The sequence below is a fragment of the Conger conger genome, chromosome 5, assembly GCF_963514075.1.
Source record: "Conger conger chromosome 5, fConCon1.1, whole genome shotgun sequence".
NCBI classification, from domain to species: domain Eukaryota; kingdom Metazoa; phylum Chordata; class Actinopteri; order Anguilliformes; family Congridae; genus Conger; species Conger conger.
Genome location: NC_083764.1, coordinates 12,900,746 through 12,917,482, shown reverse-complemented (window position 1 = coordinate 12,917,482; position 16,737 = coordinate 12,900,746). Strand labels below are relative to the sequence as shown.

At 47.1% G+C, this 16,737-nt stretch overlaps 1 protein-coding gene across 1 annotated transcript in view; it reads left to right on the top strand.

Moving 5' to 3' along the window:
* The window catches only part of man1a1 (mannosidase, alpha, class 1A, member 1), a 134,787-nt gene that overhangs the window by 868 nt on the left and 117,182 nt on the right, over nt 1–16,737 (top strand). The gene's annotated exons all lie outside the window — the stretch shown is intronic.

Genomic DNA, 16,737 nt, shown 5'->3' with positions numbered 1-16,737 from the left:
CAAGTAGCCTAGTTAATGTAAAACGTTTGCTATTTAGGTAGCAAGGCAGTATGAACGCCGCGTCGCATTTCATTTTCACTGGCCTATAGTTTTATCTGGAACTATGCGCTAATTACCTAATTGGCTAGCTAACTATACACATTGGTAGTCTTTTATTATTTTCGTAAATGAAAGTGCTAGCTAGTATTTCACGCAATAAAACAAGGTAAATATTGTTCCCATGCAAACTTAATTTGACAGCAACCTAGCTAGTGACATTGGCAGCTACAGTGTAGGGCTGTTGCATTTTGAGCGCTGTATGTTGGACTGGGTGACGTCGAGCGGACCAATGAAACCGATTACCTGACGAGTACAAGTGATCTGCTGTCAAATCTGGCTCACGTAAATCTCACTAGATATCAACCTACTTCATTGTTGTGCGCAATATATGCATCGGTACATATCGTCTGCATCGTTGGACGAGCTGTTTTTTCCCCTTCAAGATCCAGTGACTTTCAAATTATCTTCTTGCATTAACTTACGTATTATTTTTAGCACCATTCAATTTTGATCATTTATTCATTTATGCGATATTAATTTGCGGTCTTTTTTCACGCCTTTTAGATGATCTACCATTTATGTGGTAACCGCGCTTGTAACATCAATGGACATTATTGATCTTTTAATTATGAATTAACCTTTTTTTTCATGAGTATGTCCTTGCAGTCTGTGAAAACACGGTCTGTAAGAAAAAACGCATATGACAATTTTAGTTCGTATACTTCCGAGTTCATTGGCTTAAAAACTATGCTGTTAAAAACACAGCTTTGGGCTGATATGTAGGCTATGGCACACCAGTACTGTAGAAGTCTGTAGGAGTAATCTCAGTACTTTTTTCTCATGGATTCCACCTATACCTTCGAAGGTGACCACAAACCTAACCATTGACAAATGCAAGATCTAACGCATCTCATCTTCATGCAGATATTCTGCATCGTTACCTATACATAAATCTGCTTGCAGCCTATTCAAATGCCAGCTTTAGTAATGTGTCCCTCTCCTCATGGATTTATGGTCTGGAAATCAATGTGTTTGCTCACATTTACTGCTCTTGGCCCACAAAGGAGACTTGAAAACATTACAACATTGTAACTAGGCTTGATTTTCTTTAATGCAATGAGTCACTGCTGTATAGAGGCAAGCTGTATTTTCAGTTCTGCATTCATATGAAACTGTTTGTGAGAGCATGGGCCTCTCGCTGTAATTGTGTCCGAATTGTCTGTCCTGGACTCCTGGTCTCAATCTTTTGTGACGCCTTGACGTCAAAAAGCGGCCCCGTTCACAACTCTTTTGCTGACTGATACAGGACTTGCCAGGGATCAGATTATTCAAGAAGAATGAGGTGACTTGGGAAGTGAAAATGCAGCGACTGCAGATTCCTCAGCAGTCAATCAAAATGGCTTGTGTTTGTGGGTGCAAAGCTGTCGCTCTGCTTCCTTATCTCACGCCTTCGCATCCACAGTGGCAATTTAGCACCAACCTCTCAGATATCTTTGTTTTCTTGGCAACTGATTGTCCTCTATTTGCTATGCTCGCATGGTCCAAATTACTCCAAATTCAGTCTTGATTCTTGCTACGTGACTTAAAAAGAGAACCGTTGAGTTAAATAGGATTCCAGGGCTGTTAAAGCAACGGAAATCATGAAGTAATACCAATGCTCTGAATTACTGGCCGGAGAATGCATTTCTGATGCAATTTAAATGAAATGAAATCCCTCTGGACCTAAAAATGTTGTAATGAACAAGTGATAATTACAGAGTCGGGGGCTGGGGGTAGTGATTCAGTGATGCCTATTGAAGCTGGAACTTTGTAACTTTGTTGGAATAAATGCGTTGTGGTGAGATGTTGGCAGTTGGGTGAACTTGAATTCCATCACTTGCAACATTTTGCATGAGGCTTGAGACTGATCCACTCTAACCCTAATGCTGCCTAATTGAGCGCATTTCTCACCAAACAAACCTTTTTGTTTGCATAAGTAATGCAGTACTGTGTGGCTTTGAAGGTGGCATCGTACCTACATTACGTAAACCTCGGTGTTAAAAAGAACATTTGTATGAATTACTTCACATGTACTTCATGTTCTTTCTTTGAATTTTCTTGTGGCACGTATTTTTCCATGTTAAAAAACGCCACGGAGCCTTTGGGCTGTTTCTCTGCTTTAACTCTTAAGTCAGGAATGGCCACCATGCTCAGCGTAAACACATTCTCATTCTCAAACGGTGCTCCAGCCACCTGGGAGAATGATGTCCTCGTGTGCTCGCTGATGCCTTCCTGTCAGCCTGCCCGCCTCTGGGGCCAGGGCATTGTCTTTATCAGCAGAGGATGGACTGGCACCAGCTGTCTCAGCCAGCTTCTGGTGCCAAGCGGAAACGGATCGTTCCAGCCTTTGTTTTCCCTGGTTTGCTGACGCTCGTTTTTTGGGCTAAGCCTTTGAGCGCGGGTGAGAGCGTGCATCCTCCTTCCCGTTCCTAGAAAAAAAAGCCCTGTTGCAAGACACTTCGGAAATTGAAGGACGCCATTGTCCGCCGAATAGTATCGGCCATCTTAATTGCGTCCGATTCGCAATTAAATTTCTCATTTTCATAATCCGCTGCCCCATGCTTTGTGCCGAGCAGGGCCGGTAGTTCGTCCCTCGTCACATCACCCTGCTGTGACATCACCGCGGCGAGGTCTGGCCCTCGCAGAGCTCAAGCCGGCCGCGGACGGGGGCCAGGCGCCAGTGTGTAAATAACATGCTAATGAGTTCAGGGCCGGCGCGACACAGCGCTGACCTCTTTCTCAGTATGTGCTCTGTACCTTGAAGGGCAATCGGTTAATACTCTGTCAGTCCTGCCCCTCACACCCCCCCCCCCCCCCTCCACCGTGTGTCAGGATTACACGCAATCTGTTCGCGAAGGTCTCCGAGACAATGTCGCTGAGACCAATCTATGATGCCCCCAACCCGGTTAGGCCGGCCGCGACGGTCCCTTCGCGTTTATTTCACCATCTCCAACCTTTGTCTTCTTAATACCATAAGAGGAGAGGATAACATTTTGCCTCCCAGCAGGACGCTGAAATGGCAGCTTGGCTTTTCACACTATTTACACAGGCTCAGTCTGGACCGCCGTTTGCAAACGGGTGCACATCGGTTGGCCTCGCCTCCCTATTCTCTTTCCATAAACCACGATCGAATTTCGGCGTACTGCATTATATTTGCAAGGGTTTTTTGGGAGTTTTTGTTTGTGCTTTCACTTCGACAAAGCTGTCGTTGTTGTAGTCCTTTTTGCAGAAAGGTCAGGTTTGAAACTCTACTCCGAGTACAGTTATCGCTTACATTGGACAGGCACATTTCCAGGGTACTACTCCAGGTGTTGTGTTTGGGCCATTACACCGAGTACGGCATTGGTCTCGTTCAAGCATGGTCGCTCTCCACAGATGGGTGTTCTATGTCCTGTCTCCTCTCTCTCGCCGTCCTTGCACAAGAGCCTCTACACGGAAGCTTTGGTGAACAAGTCAGGTCTTCCGCTATCGACCTGTGTTTCCTGCATCGTGTTCGTTCGACTCGGCGGGGGCTGAACTGACGCTGACTGGCAGCGGCACCCCGGTCATGCTCAGTAGCTTCAGAAAAAGGAGACGAATGCAGCTGCATGAACCACAGTGGCGGGGTGCATACGCACAGCTTCAGCAAGCATTTCTGTCAGTTTCTCGCTCAACGATTTCACGGCTGAATAATCAGAAGGGCAGGAAACATCTGGCTGTGCGCTTCTTTGCTGTGCCACAGTGCCAACAGGACGGCATCCTGCTTTCCGCGAAGCATGCTGGGGCCGTGAAACGGAAACCGCACGAAAAGCTAGCGGTGTCAAAAAGTGCCGCAGGTGCCTTCACATCGACTAGCAGTCAGGAAAGACTAGTTACAGTACCTCAGGAGGAGAGACTGCACTGGTGTCATTCCCGTTTTAAGAAGAGAAATTGCAGAGCCTACGTTTTAAAGCCGGGATTACTGTCCTCGGACTGCGTCACTGGGGATAATCGTGTTAGCACTTCCTGCAGTAGCAAGTGCGCGTTGAGTAACCCCCCCCAAGCAGGAGCAGCTGACGCAGGTATTGCCGTTAGGTTCAGCTCACCAGTTGCTCCATATAATCGGTCTGTATTTCTTAATGCAGCTTCCCTGCTCTCCTTTTAATAAGGTTAGTGGAGTCTGCAGCAAGTGAACTGACAAGGGACTAAAGGACCCCATTTTGTTGGCAAAGAGAAATGGCATTCGGGTATCTTCATAGTGCAACATACGTCTTCACATAGCATGTCCATTCTGTGGGTCAACCACAGCTTTTCATTCTTTTACATGTCGATCCTCAGCCATACCTGTCCTTATAGCTACTCTACCCCCTAACCCCGCCCAAAGCCTATCCTGATATCAACTCTAAACCCCAACCCCAACCATACCTCTCCTGATCAACTCTACCCCCAAACCCTACCCCACCTGATATCAACTCTACCCCCTAACCCTACTCCATACCTCTCCTGATATCAACTCTACCCCCTAACCCTGCCACATACCTCTCCTGATATCAACTCTACCCCCTAACCCTACTCCATCCCTCTCCTGATATCTTCCCCCATACCTGTCCTCTTGGCAACCCCACCCAATATACCTACCTACACCGCCACCTCTCAACTTCCCCTGGCTAGACTGAAGTGAATGATGTTTCTCAGCTGTCCTCTAGAACCTATCCAATAGATCAGCACCACAGGAGGAACACACAGCCTCGGGAGAGAAATCTTTGAGGCTCGTCCACCCCCTTCATAAAGTAACAGGCTATGCCTCCCTCTGAGTGAGTCATCTTGACCTTTCGACTTCGCTTCGGCAGCTAATTGGATACAAGACTCTAGCTTTCTTTGATGTTATTGGCTCTCTACACTCTTTATATATCCATGCCCACGAGTGCATTGTGGTCACCTTTGTGTATTTCTTATTTATTTTTTGCCGGAAAGCCAAGACCATGAAGTAGTTTTTTGTAGATGTATTGACGTGCGACTGGTGATAAACCTCAGCGAAGACCGCGCTGCGGTGCTTTGACGGCTGGACGCGGCAGGTGTGCGCTCTCGTCCTGCGCCAGGTAAACGGACCGAACGAGAGTCCGCCGCTTGCTCTTCCGTCTCCCTGCGAGCGAGCCCGCTAATGCGACATTAGACAGGTGCCGCCGCGCTTTTTCCCTGCCCGCCTCCAGGTGAACTCTAATTTGACTCTGACAGGCGGCTATTATCGATTCTTTTTTTTTTTTTTTTTTGTTTGCTTGGGTTTTTCTTTTTTTCCCCCCTCAGCGTCGGCTCGGCCTGTTTTCTCCTGGCTTTGAGAAAACGGGGCACAGGTTCACCCGACGGGGGTTCAGTTTCAATTAATCCAGCCGCCTGCCCGGGCGCCAGAGCTGCGAGGCGAGTGATTAGGATTCTGCGTGATTGTCTCTGGATGCAGATTGCTTTCGCCGCCGGTGCGTTCGGCACGGCTGCCAGAAGCGGGCGGAGGAGCGGGGCCGTGTTTGGTCCGGCCTGCCGGAGTCTAATAAAGATGCTTCACGCATCCCCCCTGTCCAGCCCCCCCCCCCCCCCCGCGGGAAGCTCCCGCACTTCACCGTTTGCTCATTCGATAAGATGCAAAGCGCCAGCCGGGGACGGTAATGACCCGGTCGAATACGGCAGAGGCGTCCTGCTTGTTTATGCTCCGGCTGAATTATGAAATGATAATTGTAATCGGTCCATCGATGCGATCGACGCGCTTTTTAATTAGGACCGTCGAGGTGGAGCGGTTCCTGAAACGGGGCTCGGATCGCGGTTGAGCGTCACGTACTTTCAGTCCTCTTGGGATGTTAATGTCTGATTTGAATATTCTGAGATTCGTTTTTTTGTTGAATATTCCAGCGGTTCTTGACTGATATCCCGGAGATAGGATTTCAGCGCAGTCAGTCAGCCAGCCCAGCTCTTGGCATGCTTTCCAGTTAAATCTTCAGAAAATAAATATATATTAAACTAATTTAATAATAAACTCAAACTAATTTCCAAATGTTGATTAAAAGCAGAAAATGGAGTACTCCTGAATGAAGTAGGCTACTTCTCCAAGGCCTGTTCTCCAGAACAGTTTCGGTAGGGGCTCGGTAGGCCACATACCGCGAAACGAGGTTCTCGGTTTGACCAGAATTCTCGTTATGTAAATCCCAGCGCCACATCGTCCGCCTGCAGGCTGCAGCTTTATTTGCTTCAAAGAGCGCCTTAAAATTGACTGGGCTTGTGCAATCAGAAACCGTCGGCATGGTCAGGCCTCCCAATACGGGCAAAAGTCATTTCACTTGTACAGATGTCCCCATGATTGAATGGAGCTTCACCTTTTTTTAAGTCTGTGGTTTCACACACGTGTCTGCGAAGTGCGATTGCATTCATTCGTTGGCTGGCCTTCAGCAGGACCGGATCGCCCGATTGGTCTCCGCCGCTCGCTCATTATAAATAGGTGAGTTTTTTTTTTTTCACCCCACTTTCAATTAACCAGTACATTTGCAGATGTGAGTGCAGGGAATGCATCTGAATAAGGGGCTTATGGGGGGAAAAAAAGGTAATCTCGGCAGGGCAGAGGTGCTGCCAGTCACGGGGCTGATTGAATTGCGTCAGGGCTGATTGAATTGCGCAGCAGCTCTTGGGAAATGCGTTTCTGATCAGCTGGGGTTGGGACACGAGCTTGGAATGAACCTCCCTGTTCAGCTGCTGGGGAACACGGTACCAGCTGCACCAATGGGGTGGGGGAGTGATTTCTTTGCTTGGTTTAACCCTTTAAGCTGTAAGATGGCAGATGTGTGAGTAGAATGTTCTTAGCTGAATGTTCTAATGCTGATGATCACTACGTTCTAGAACGCTGACATAGAATTTTTAAAAGGCTGCCCCTGATGCTATACAAATATTTGGTTGTTCATTTTTGCTGCTTGTCCATATCTGCCCTGTCAGATCCTGCGGAACAGTTATAATGCACAGTTATTTTGTAAACCTCATCATATAGGAACTTTGACTTGGAAGATGCATGGGGGTTGTTCATTCTGTCCACATTCTTAAATTGCTTACATACGGGTACTGCAACATTCTTGTGTTCATGAACGATTTACCAGGAAATTCTGCAACAGAACTGGGAACTGAGACGGAAGGAGCTATTCATTGTGTCTCTTTTGGAAGTGTCATGGCATTAAAAAGCCCTTATCAAGTGACCCTGAATTATGAAGTCAGCTTTCAGTCGAAATGACAAGGTGGTGCCACTACTTTTAATAACCTGTCACTCATATAAGTAATGCCTCCACTAATGAATTCATGGTGGTTGCAGTGGTTTAAATGGAAGGTGACCTGGTGATTGGCATTTCAACCTTTAGCTCTAATTAACTCTAATCTTCTGTATGGGGCGCAGAGGTTGCCATCACAACCTATGTGGAGAGGGATTTGCAATTTTCGCTCCTGCATATTACACATACAGTTTAATCTCAGACAGGTTTTTTTTTTTTTTTTTGGGTCAAGCAATCAGCCAAAAGCGTATTATTCCACCCTTTGGGTGCAGTTCTTTTATTGGCACGCAGTCGTATGAGATGCTAAATCAAATGGAGCGATTAACCGGTTCTCAACTGTAATTCTGCGTCCTTTACTGCTGTGGATTTTTATGCGTTTTAGCGGTCGGATCCAAAATGGAGTTGTACTGCTCTTTTTCTCGGGTTTTGCTCCGGTTGGGCTTGGCAGTGCCCCTGCACTCGAACTCCCCCACGCATGGCACATTCGCCCAGGAAAGAGAAATGGTGTACACTCCCTAAATAATTCAGTTGGCATCCTCTTATTTTTTTCCACTCGTAAATAAGACATGGGAGGCATGTAAGGTATTGGAAAGGAGAAAGAGGCCAGCGGCGATCTCGCCCCTGCCTTCAAACACCTGAATTATCCGTAAAAGCTCTTCGCTTCTGCCCCCCTGACCTGAGACAATCTCACTTTCTCATGTCAGATTACAGGCGGCTCTGACAAAGCCCCCACTTTTATTCTTCGCCGCTGAGCCGGGCCACCGACCAGCCAAGACTGGTCCACCGGAGGCCACACAAGAGCCGTAATGGACGCCTGGGAGCGAGAGGTCGTCTGCGAATGCAACGGTTTCTGTAGTCTGCACCTCACTCATCTCTTGATTTTCAACAGAGCGAGTGGACCTGCGTTTCATAGACAGCCATGCGCTACCCTTCCCTTTTCATGTCCTTTGCGATCAGAAAGCACACTATTTTTGTCCTGATACGTGGGAGGAATGCAATTTTAGCTGTGGTGTAAAGGGTCCGTAACGAAGCTAAGGTGAGATCCAATGGATGAGTGCGTGCATATTAAACTTGGGTGCACACAGGCTTGTTACACACAAAACACATTCAGCGGAAATACATGCAAACACACACATGCATACACACAGGCTTGTTATGCATAAAAACACACACGCACACACATGAATACATGTAAACACGCACACACAGACACATATACACGCTGACACACACAAGCCAAGGCCCTCACAGACAGGCTCCCAGACCCTAACCGCAGACTCAGGAGAGAGTAGCAGTGGAAAGCAGGCCTCGGCCCTACAGTGAACTGCTACAGCTGGAAATACTCGAGTCTCTGGTCGGTGAAGAAGATCTGGGACACGCTAACTCCTCCGCGGGGCCAGAGGGCAGCCGGGGCGGGGCACATTCTCCAGCCGGTCTGCTCAGCGTCCCTTTGGGGGCGGGGTGGGGTCATGTGACTGCCTGACACGGCTCATCAATCACCCGGCTGTGGTCAGCGAAGGGCGGGGAAGGGACACCGCTGTGGGAACGGTGTGAGGAGAGAGCGGAACTCATGCCAGGGCCAGAAAGAAGCCTGGGACGGGAGAGAGAGACGCACAGAGATGGAAAGGCCGGATTGGGAAAGCCGGAATATGCAGCGGGAAATATGCAGCACTTGAAATGCAGAATTAAATACAGAGGAGGCTCGCAAATGGCATGGTTCTGGAAGTGGCCTAGCCGAGCAGGCAGAAAATGTCCTCACAATGTTGCTGCAATGTAGGGGCCGTGTTGACATTGACAACACATTCTACTAATGTTGTGAGGACATTTTGTTTTAGCTGGGCTGTTGTCCGATCCCAGCGAACGACGCGTACGCAGACCTGAATGGTTGAGAGAGCGGTCTGGTCGAGGTCTGGATCCGCCTGTCAGGTGTCAGGTTTCCATCGTTGGTTTAGAGCAGCCGGGCATCGGGAGGGAGCTGAGCCAGCTCTGGGGGCGAGAGAGGCTGCTCACGTTTCAGTGTGTGTCTGTGTCCATATAGCACAAATTAATATCTCTCTTGGCTTGACCTTCTTTCCCATAGACTGGAGTATCGGAATATAAGACTCCGGAGTTCCCTTACCTAATAATGATAGTAATCATCACCATTATCAACTCCCAATGTTACTCACATTACATTTATTGTGAGTGGGCCTTCTATTGAATTGAATTGTTGGAATGCCCTTATCTTTGCACCTTAACAGCCTTTGACCATTGCTAAGATCAACATTTGAAAATACAAGACAACTCTTTGTTTGTTTTTGTGTGGCAATAACATTTGCTTTACTTCTGTTACAAAATGCCATGGCAAGTTTGCTTTGGCAATCTCACTGAACTATAGATGCCTCCAGCTCACAATAAACTCATGCATTTTATTGTAAACTTTATTTACTAACTTTATAACTACATGAAATTAGTGATATAATATATTAAATAGTTAGGATTATGGACAATGTTGCTCAGTTTACATGTTCATTCAAGTGAACCAAACAAAAAATATCCATGCTTTGTAGTACCCGATTATCTCCACAAGAACACTTGAAATCGATATCTCTCAACGCCCTTTATTTATATATGCATTGTAAGAACCCATTCCCCATCCTTTTGTCACTTGTTGAGTTTTTTTTTTTTTCTTCCTTTTGTTTTTGATAGTGGTCGAAACACTGCAAATCCTTCCATTCTACACTTGAATCTGCAAAACGTATCATGAAATATGACCACATGACTGTTTATCTGGAATTGCCCAAATGACCTTGCTGATTAATTTGCTTAATTTCAGTTGTTTGTTTTTCTCACGCAAAATAATCATTTACAGTTTCATTGAAGTAATAATGTGAGTCTTATGTCTTAATTAATGCAGTTATGGAATGTAATTTGGTACATACAAAGCCTTGAACAGAATAGTCGATGTTTGACAAACTGCTTCATTAAATACGTGATGGTGGACATAACCGATGTGGTTATTGGTATGGGGAAAAAATAAAATCAATAGACTATGTCTTTCTCAAGGTGTTCATTTGTTTGCCTTCTGTCAACGGGGGAGGTCAGACCAGCCTCTTTGATATTATAAGGAAAGGGCAAGTCAATAGCGATGTAGGTTTGGGTTAAAAAGAGCGCTCAGGTCTTCATTTTCAATGGATTCTGCCTGTCTCCTTCTGCAGTTCTTATTTACCACATCAAATTAGCGGTTATCTTTGACAGTTTCTGACAGCTCCCGGCTCATCAGAACTGGAAAGAGGCAAACAGTTCCAATAACTTCAAAAAGTTCTCCGCTCGTAAATCTGTGTTATTGTGATATTTTCCTCCTCGAAGTTAACTCGATGCGATTGCCTATATTGTCGCCTCAACGACAAGTAGATAAGACCACCCTTGTGACTTTTTTTTATTAAACCATCATGTGCTTTACTGAACTGTTAGGTATTTATTGATCTCGTACACTTGCATCTATCTTTTCCCTGTCAGTGCTCAATTGGATTTTCTCCCTTTTCTTTAATCAGTTATATCCTGTGGGGGTAAAATTGTTCGGCTGGGTAATATCTCGCCACATAACAATAATTAAAAACACGCCGCATCCCATCCATTTAAGTCCATGACTTTTCTGGAATGACCTGCCAGCGTGTTGAAATTGTATTCATTCGTTTGTAGTTCCCAGTGCGTGTTAATATGTCTGTTTGTGCAAGGTGGTGCGTTTGAGAACGATGTCCGTGACACAGCCTGTGGATGGTATGTCATTGCCTCAAGGTTAACAGCTGGGAAGAGTGCTAGCTAAAGCCCCCCTCTTCTGTGGGAGGAAAGTGAGTGAAAGAGGGCGATTTACCTCCTCTGAAGGCGAGGAGGAGACCTATCCCATCATTTTTGAAGCCACCTGGTCTGTTGACACTTAACAGGCACTCACCGTCGACCTTGGAGCTCTCCCGAATGACAGACGCGGTCGCTGCTATAACAAAAGCTGTGCTTTCCCAAACCCGATAAAAATCGGCCTCGGCTGAGTCATGGCAGTCGGCCGCAGCCTGTCACAGAAGACATCGTCGTGCGTCACCAGTTCCGTATACCTGCCATCCTGACCAAGCCGCACTAGTTTGACGGACGGATGTCACCACCCGTCACTCTAACCTTAAAGGAAAATGCGTCGGGTACGTTTGCGGCTTGCTCAGCCATCTGCAGTGACAGCAAGCCATCTGGTGACGAATGCATTATTTTGCGAACAGCGGCTTCCGAAAAACATGCCCCTGTCCACAGATGGGAAAGACAAGGAACACCTGCCTGTGGGATGATTGTGTTTGCCAGTCAGTATAAGTTTTGTCTTGCCAGAAATACCACCGAGAATGCTTAGCGAGAGGCTATTGCAAATGCAGCATTAACATGAGAAGATGGACGATTTTATTTTTCTTGTAACATTATTGCACAACTCTTAGAGGGCTAGTTACTTTCTTGAATTTTTGTGAGCAATGGAGGATATTTTTAATATTTAGCAAAACTATTTCTGAACTTACTGGATGTACAATAGCTGGTATTGGGGCATCTGTTGTCTAAACCAAAAGGCACACAGCTAACTCCAGTTGTTCACGTTGCTTTGGAGTTCATTAAAGCATTACTGTTCCCTGAATACCCGAAATACCAGCTATTGTAAAGGTCATCAGACACTTCTGGAAGTAGGCTTATTTGGGGCAGTCTGTGGCATAGTGGCTATGGTACATGAGTGGGACCTGGAAGGTTGTTGGTTCAAGCCCCGGTGTAGCCACAATATGATGTTGGGCCCTTGAGCAAGGGGGGATTGTCCCCTGCTTAGTCTAATCAACTGTATAAAACATTCAGCTAAAGATTGCTATATACTGACAATATTCTTCACAAAAACTACTCTTGACCACGGGTAGGACATGTTACGGTTTTCTCTAAATGATAAAAAGCTGATTTGTCCTTGTGTTTACCCATTTTTTATGTTATTCTTTTGGCACCCACTGCCTAAAGCCCGGTTTACAGCAGCAGACTCGCTTAAAGGTGTCAAACAGCATTTTCTCAGGCGTAGGCTAGCCCACACAACAACGCCCTTTGATAACAAGCTCGTCTTGAACCACAACCAGGCAGGGCTCCAACCTTTCTGCTGCCTTAGGTGCGATTACAGACTGGGTGGGGGTTTAGGGTTAGGGTTAATGGGGGCTTGGTAGCTGCGATTGTGGACATGTACTGACTCTTTGACTATAGCCATTATTTTAGAAAGATGCAAAAAAATAGAGTTCTCTTCAAAAATGTAGAATTGTACTCATGTACACATTTAAACTGTCCCACCCCCACCCCAATTGAAAACACTAAAACTGAAGTCATATTTTCAAAAAACAGAAAGCCTTTGTGCAGTCATGCTTCAAAAATAAAATAAAATGCAAATATGTTTAATGCAAATGTGTAATCTAAGCTTGCAAGTTGGTTGGTTCCTGTATCGTGAAGCATTTATTTATCGCTGACTACTGCCTCTTTCACACCAGACTGACGAAAGAATGGGAAATATGAAATGCACCAGCACCAGAAATTATTTGCCCATATTGACCATCAAGTTCACATTTCGGTTGGCCGTGTTATGTTATTTTTTCAAAGCAAGTGTCTGCTTTGTATTTGCAATAACCTTCTACAGATGGCTCGCTTACAGTATATACATTGTTCTCGAGGGATTCCTGCATCGGCGTCTGATTGAACAAGGCTTTCTAGTATTGACCGCATTTTTTTTTACATCCAAATGTTATGGTGTTTGACAGAAGGATAATGGCCCGACCAAAATGATAACCACCTAAGTCAATTCCTGCTAATAGAGAAGGCCAGGTTGTGAGGTGGCTCAGAGCACCCTGTTCTGAATATCAATGCTACCCTCTCTTCATAACTTTTCCTACCTTGGCAAATGCACCCTATGACAATAATCTAAAGGCAGTGTCTGGTCGCACTTAAAACTACAATGAGTCATTGATTTCCTGGCTAATTTGCCCATGTAAAGGGGCACTAGAGCTTTCCGAGATTTATTGGAAAGCCGATGGCACACCACGGAAAGGAGGGACCGGATTTACGTTGGTCCGTGTCGCTCTGTAGAAGTGGTGCCATGCATTGAGATAACCGCTGTTGTGCTGACTTTAATGGTGCAAATGACCTTCTAAGGTTTGAAATGTGTCATGCTCTCATTGATGTACATTGTGTCATTCTGCGGGTGCCATTTTGTGTCCAAATCTGCTTTATTTGTTTAAACTCAATGTGGAAGGGGCATGGTTTGGGTTTGTATTTAACTCTTGCAGACTGAATCTTACTTGATACGAATGTTCTTTCTTATTGAAGGTTCAGTGATGTAACAGTGTAGAAAACACTCATCTTTCTTGAATAAATTGTCTGGTCACTTTTCAAAATGTGTTTGTTTGACCTCTGTTCTTTTGTACAGAGACTGAAGGTCACCCACTTTGAAAAGTACATATGTGGCCATTATCAGAGTAGTTTTACCACCCACCCACATACAGACAAATGCTTTATGTGGGCTTCGTTCCCAAGGAAAATAAAAACAGAAAACTGCCACGGCTTTAGTAAAGCACACAGGCCTTAAGAAAGCACACAGGCCTCTGAATCAGATCCACTGGCCTTGGGAAAGCACACAGGCCTCTGAATCAGATCCACTGGCCTTGGGAAAGCACACAGGCCTCTGAATCAGATCCACTGGCCTTGGGAAAGCACACAGGCCTCTGAATCAGATCCACTGGCTTTGGGAAAGCACACAGGCCTCTGAATCAGATCCACTGGCCTTGGGAAAGCACACAGGCCTCTGAATCAGATCCACTGGCCTTAGGAAAGCACACAGGCCTCTGAATCAGATCCACTGGCTTTAGGGACCTGCATAGGGCAGCTGAATCACTGGCCTGTGGCCTCCAGTCCCTCTTGGGGAGCGGGCCCAGTTAGGCATCAGTAACCCAGATCTGCCTCTGATTTGGAGCTGAACGGGAGCTCAGGATGCATCTGGCAGTCCACTCCCGAGGGAGCCCGCGCTCGGAGGCGGGTGTCTGCGGTCTGGTGCGTACCGCACGCCCGCGCCTCACTCCACTGTCACCAGCTCTCCTCCAGCTCTCCCACCCCCACCCGAACCCCGACAGCCCCCAGCTCTACCTCACCCACCCCCACCCGAACCCCGATAGCCCCCAGCTCTACCTCTCCCACCCCCACCCGAACCCTGACAGCCCCCAGCTCTACCTCTCCCACCCCCATCCCCACCCGAACCCCGACAGCCCCCAGCTCTACCTCTCCCACCCCCAACCGAACCCCGATAGCCCCCAGCTCTACCTCTCCCACCCCCATCCCCACCCGAACCCCGACAGCCCCCAGCTCTACCTCACCCACCCCCACCCGAACCCCGACAGCCCCCAGCTCTACCTCTCCCACCCCCACCCGAACCCCGATAGCCCCCAGCTCTACCTCTCCCACCCCCATCCGAACCCCGACAGCCCCCAGCTCTACCACTCCCACCCCCATCCCCACCCGAACCCCGACAGCCCCCAGCTCTACCTCTCCCACCCCCACCCGAACCCCGACAGCCCCCAGCTCTACCTCTCCCACCCCCACCCGAACCCCGACAGCCCCCAGCTCTACCTCACCCACCCCCACCCAAACCCCGACAGCCCCCAGCTCTACCTCTCCCACCCCCACCCGAACCCCGACAGCCTCCAGCTCTACCTCTCCCACCCCCGCCCGGTGGGTGGAGATCCACAGGTGTGTCCCAGAGACCTGCCCAGAAGGGGATCACCGAGGGCAGGGGAAGGGGTGTATATTTCAGTGTTGGATTGTACACACTTTAAGACCACACACACACACACACACACACACACACACACAGGCACACACTCACACACATACACACACACACACACTCATGCACGCATGCCTCTCGAGTTGCAGATTACTCAATAGGACACCTCCGGCAAAGCGGGTCATTAACTGGCAGATCTTTGCACAGCCGTCAATGATTTGCAATCAGCCGTGTGCTGAAGGATAAGATGGCCTGCCTCTCCACATGGGCATAATGACCAGCTTCAGCCCGGTCCCCTCAGGGGAAAGCACAGTTAATGCAACGCCCCACATCCACCATTTTGTAACTCCGGGAGAAAGCAGACGCCCCTCTCAGTTTCGCGTTCCACGTCCTTGCTAGGTCATTGTGGAGGGACTCTAGTCACTATGAGATGCTTTCTACTTCAAAAGCCATTCGCCTGGCGGATGGGCTTTTTAAAATGGGACTGGGCCCACTGCTTATTTCAGGTGCCAGGCCCCCACCTTGGGTTTACCTCACCCCAGTTAAAGCCAGAGCCGTTGTCCTGCCAAGTACTGCAGTGTATGGTGTGTGCATTCTCAGTCCTAATTGAATTAAAGAGGGCTGTCAATGTGCATTCAGTGCAGAAGAAGACTTAACTGAATTTAAGGTATTAATCGTTTCAGCCGCATAGATGGTCATCCTTCTCTTGACCTTGGCTGCCGTTACAGATTTCTGAGAAAAGTTGCAGGCTATGGTCCTAGCCTGCTAGATCTTGTTGGAGTTTGCGAGGCCCAAAGTTGGCTCGCGGCTGTACATATAGATTGATGGCCGTATCTGTCATGAATTTGAACTGCCAGGCTGAACGTTTCAATTTTTGAAGGAATGCCAGTGGTCATACTTTTTTATTCTTTATTTTTGTTTGTTTTGCTTTGTGGTTCTTGCTTCCTCTGTTATTTTTATAGTCACCATTTATTATGTTTGTCTCATGTCAAGTGGTGGAGAGATAGCTTATAAAATACTTTTATTGAGATGAATGGCTGGATTGAGGGGGAGGGAACTAACCCACAGGGCCATGAAGGCATGCAGCTTAGCACGTCCAGCAATTAGGGAATGGAGTGATGACATCCTGACGGTGATAGATATGTTTGTGCTGGCCTTGGCTTGTGTGGGGCTGTCGCTTCACGCTTATAATATGGTTTAGTCTTTGCTGCAGCTATCTCACCCTGCTTCAGTTGTCTGTGCTACTCTAGCTGTAGTAACACCCACCCCCCACCCTGTGTCTTCTCTCCCAAAGGCAGCCATCTTGATATGAAATAATGCTAATGAAGAACTAAAGGGAAATGCATCCAAGTAAAATGGCTGTAAAATGGTACACATTTGGAGCCGCTTAATAAGTGGAAAATCCAAGGCACTGTTTGTGTTAAAGATTTAGAAGCCTTTATTGATTATTGCCCTCTCCTGATTAAGGCCAGTATATTGCTTCTGTGTACTGAATTGTGGTTTTAATCTTTAATCTCTATTAATAAAGTGTGTACACTGTAAAATATCCGGTCTTAATTCAACTCTTAACAGTGTGTGTCCAATAGGGACCGTGTGTGTCGATTTAACACT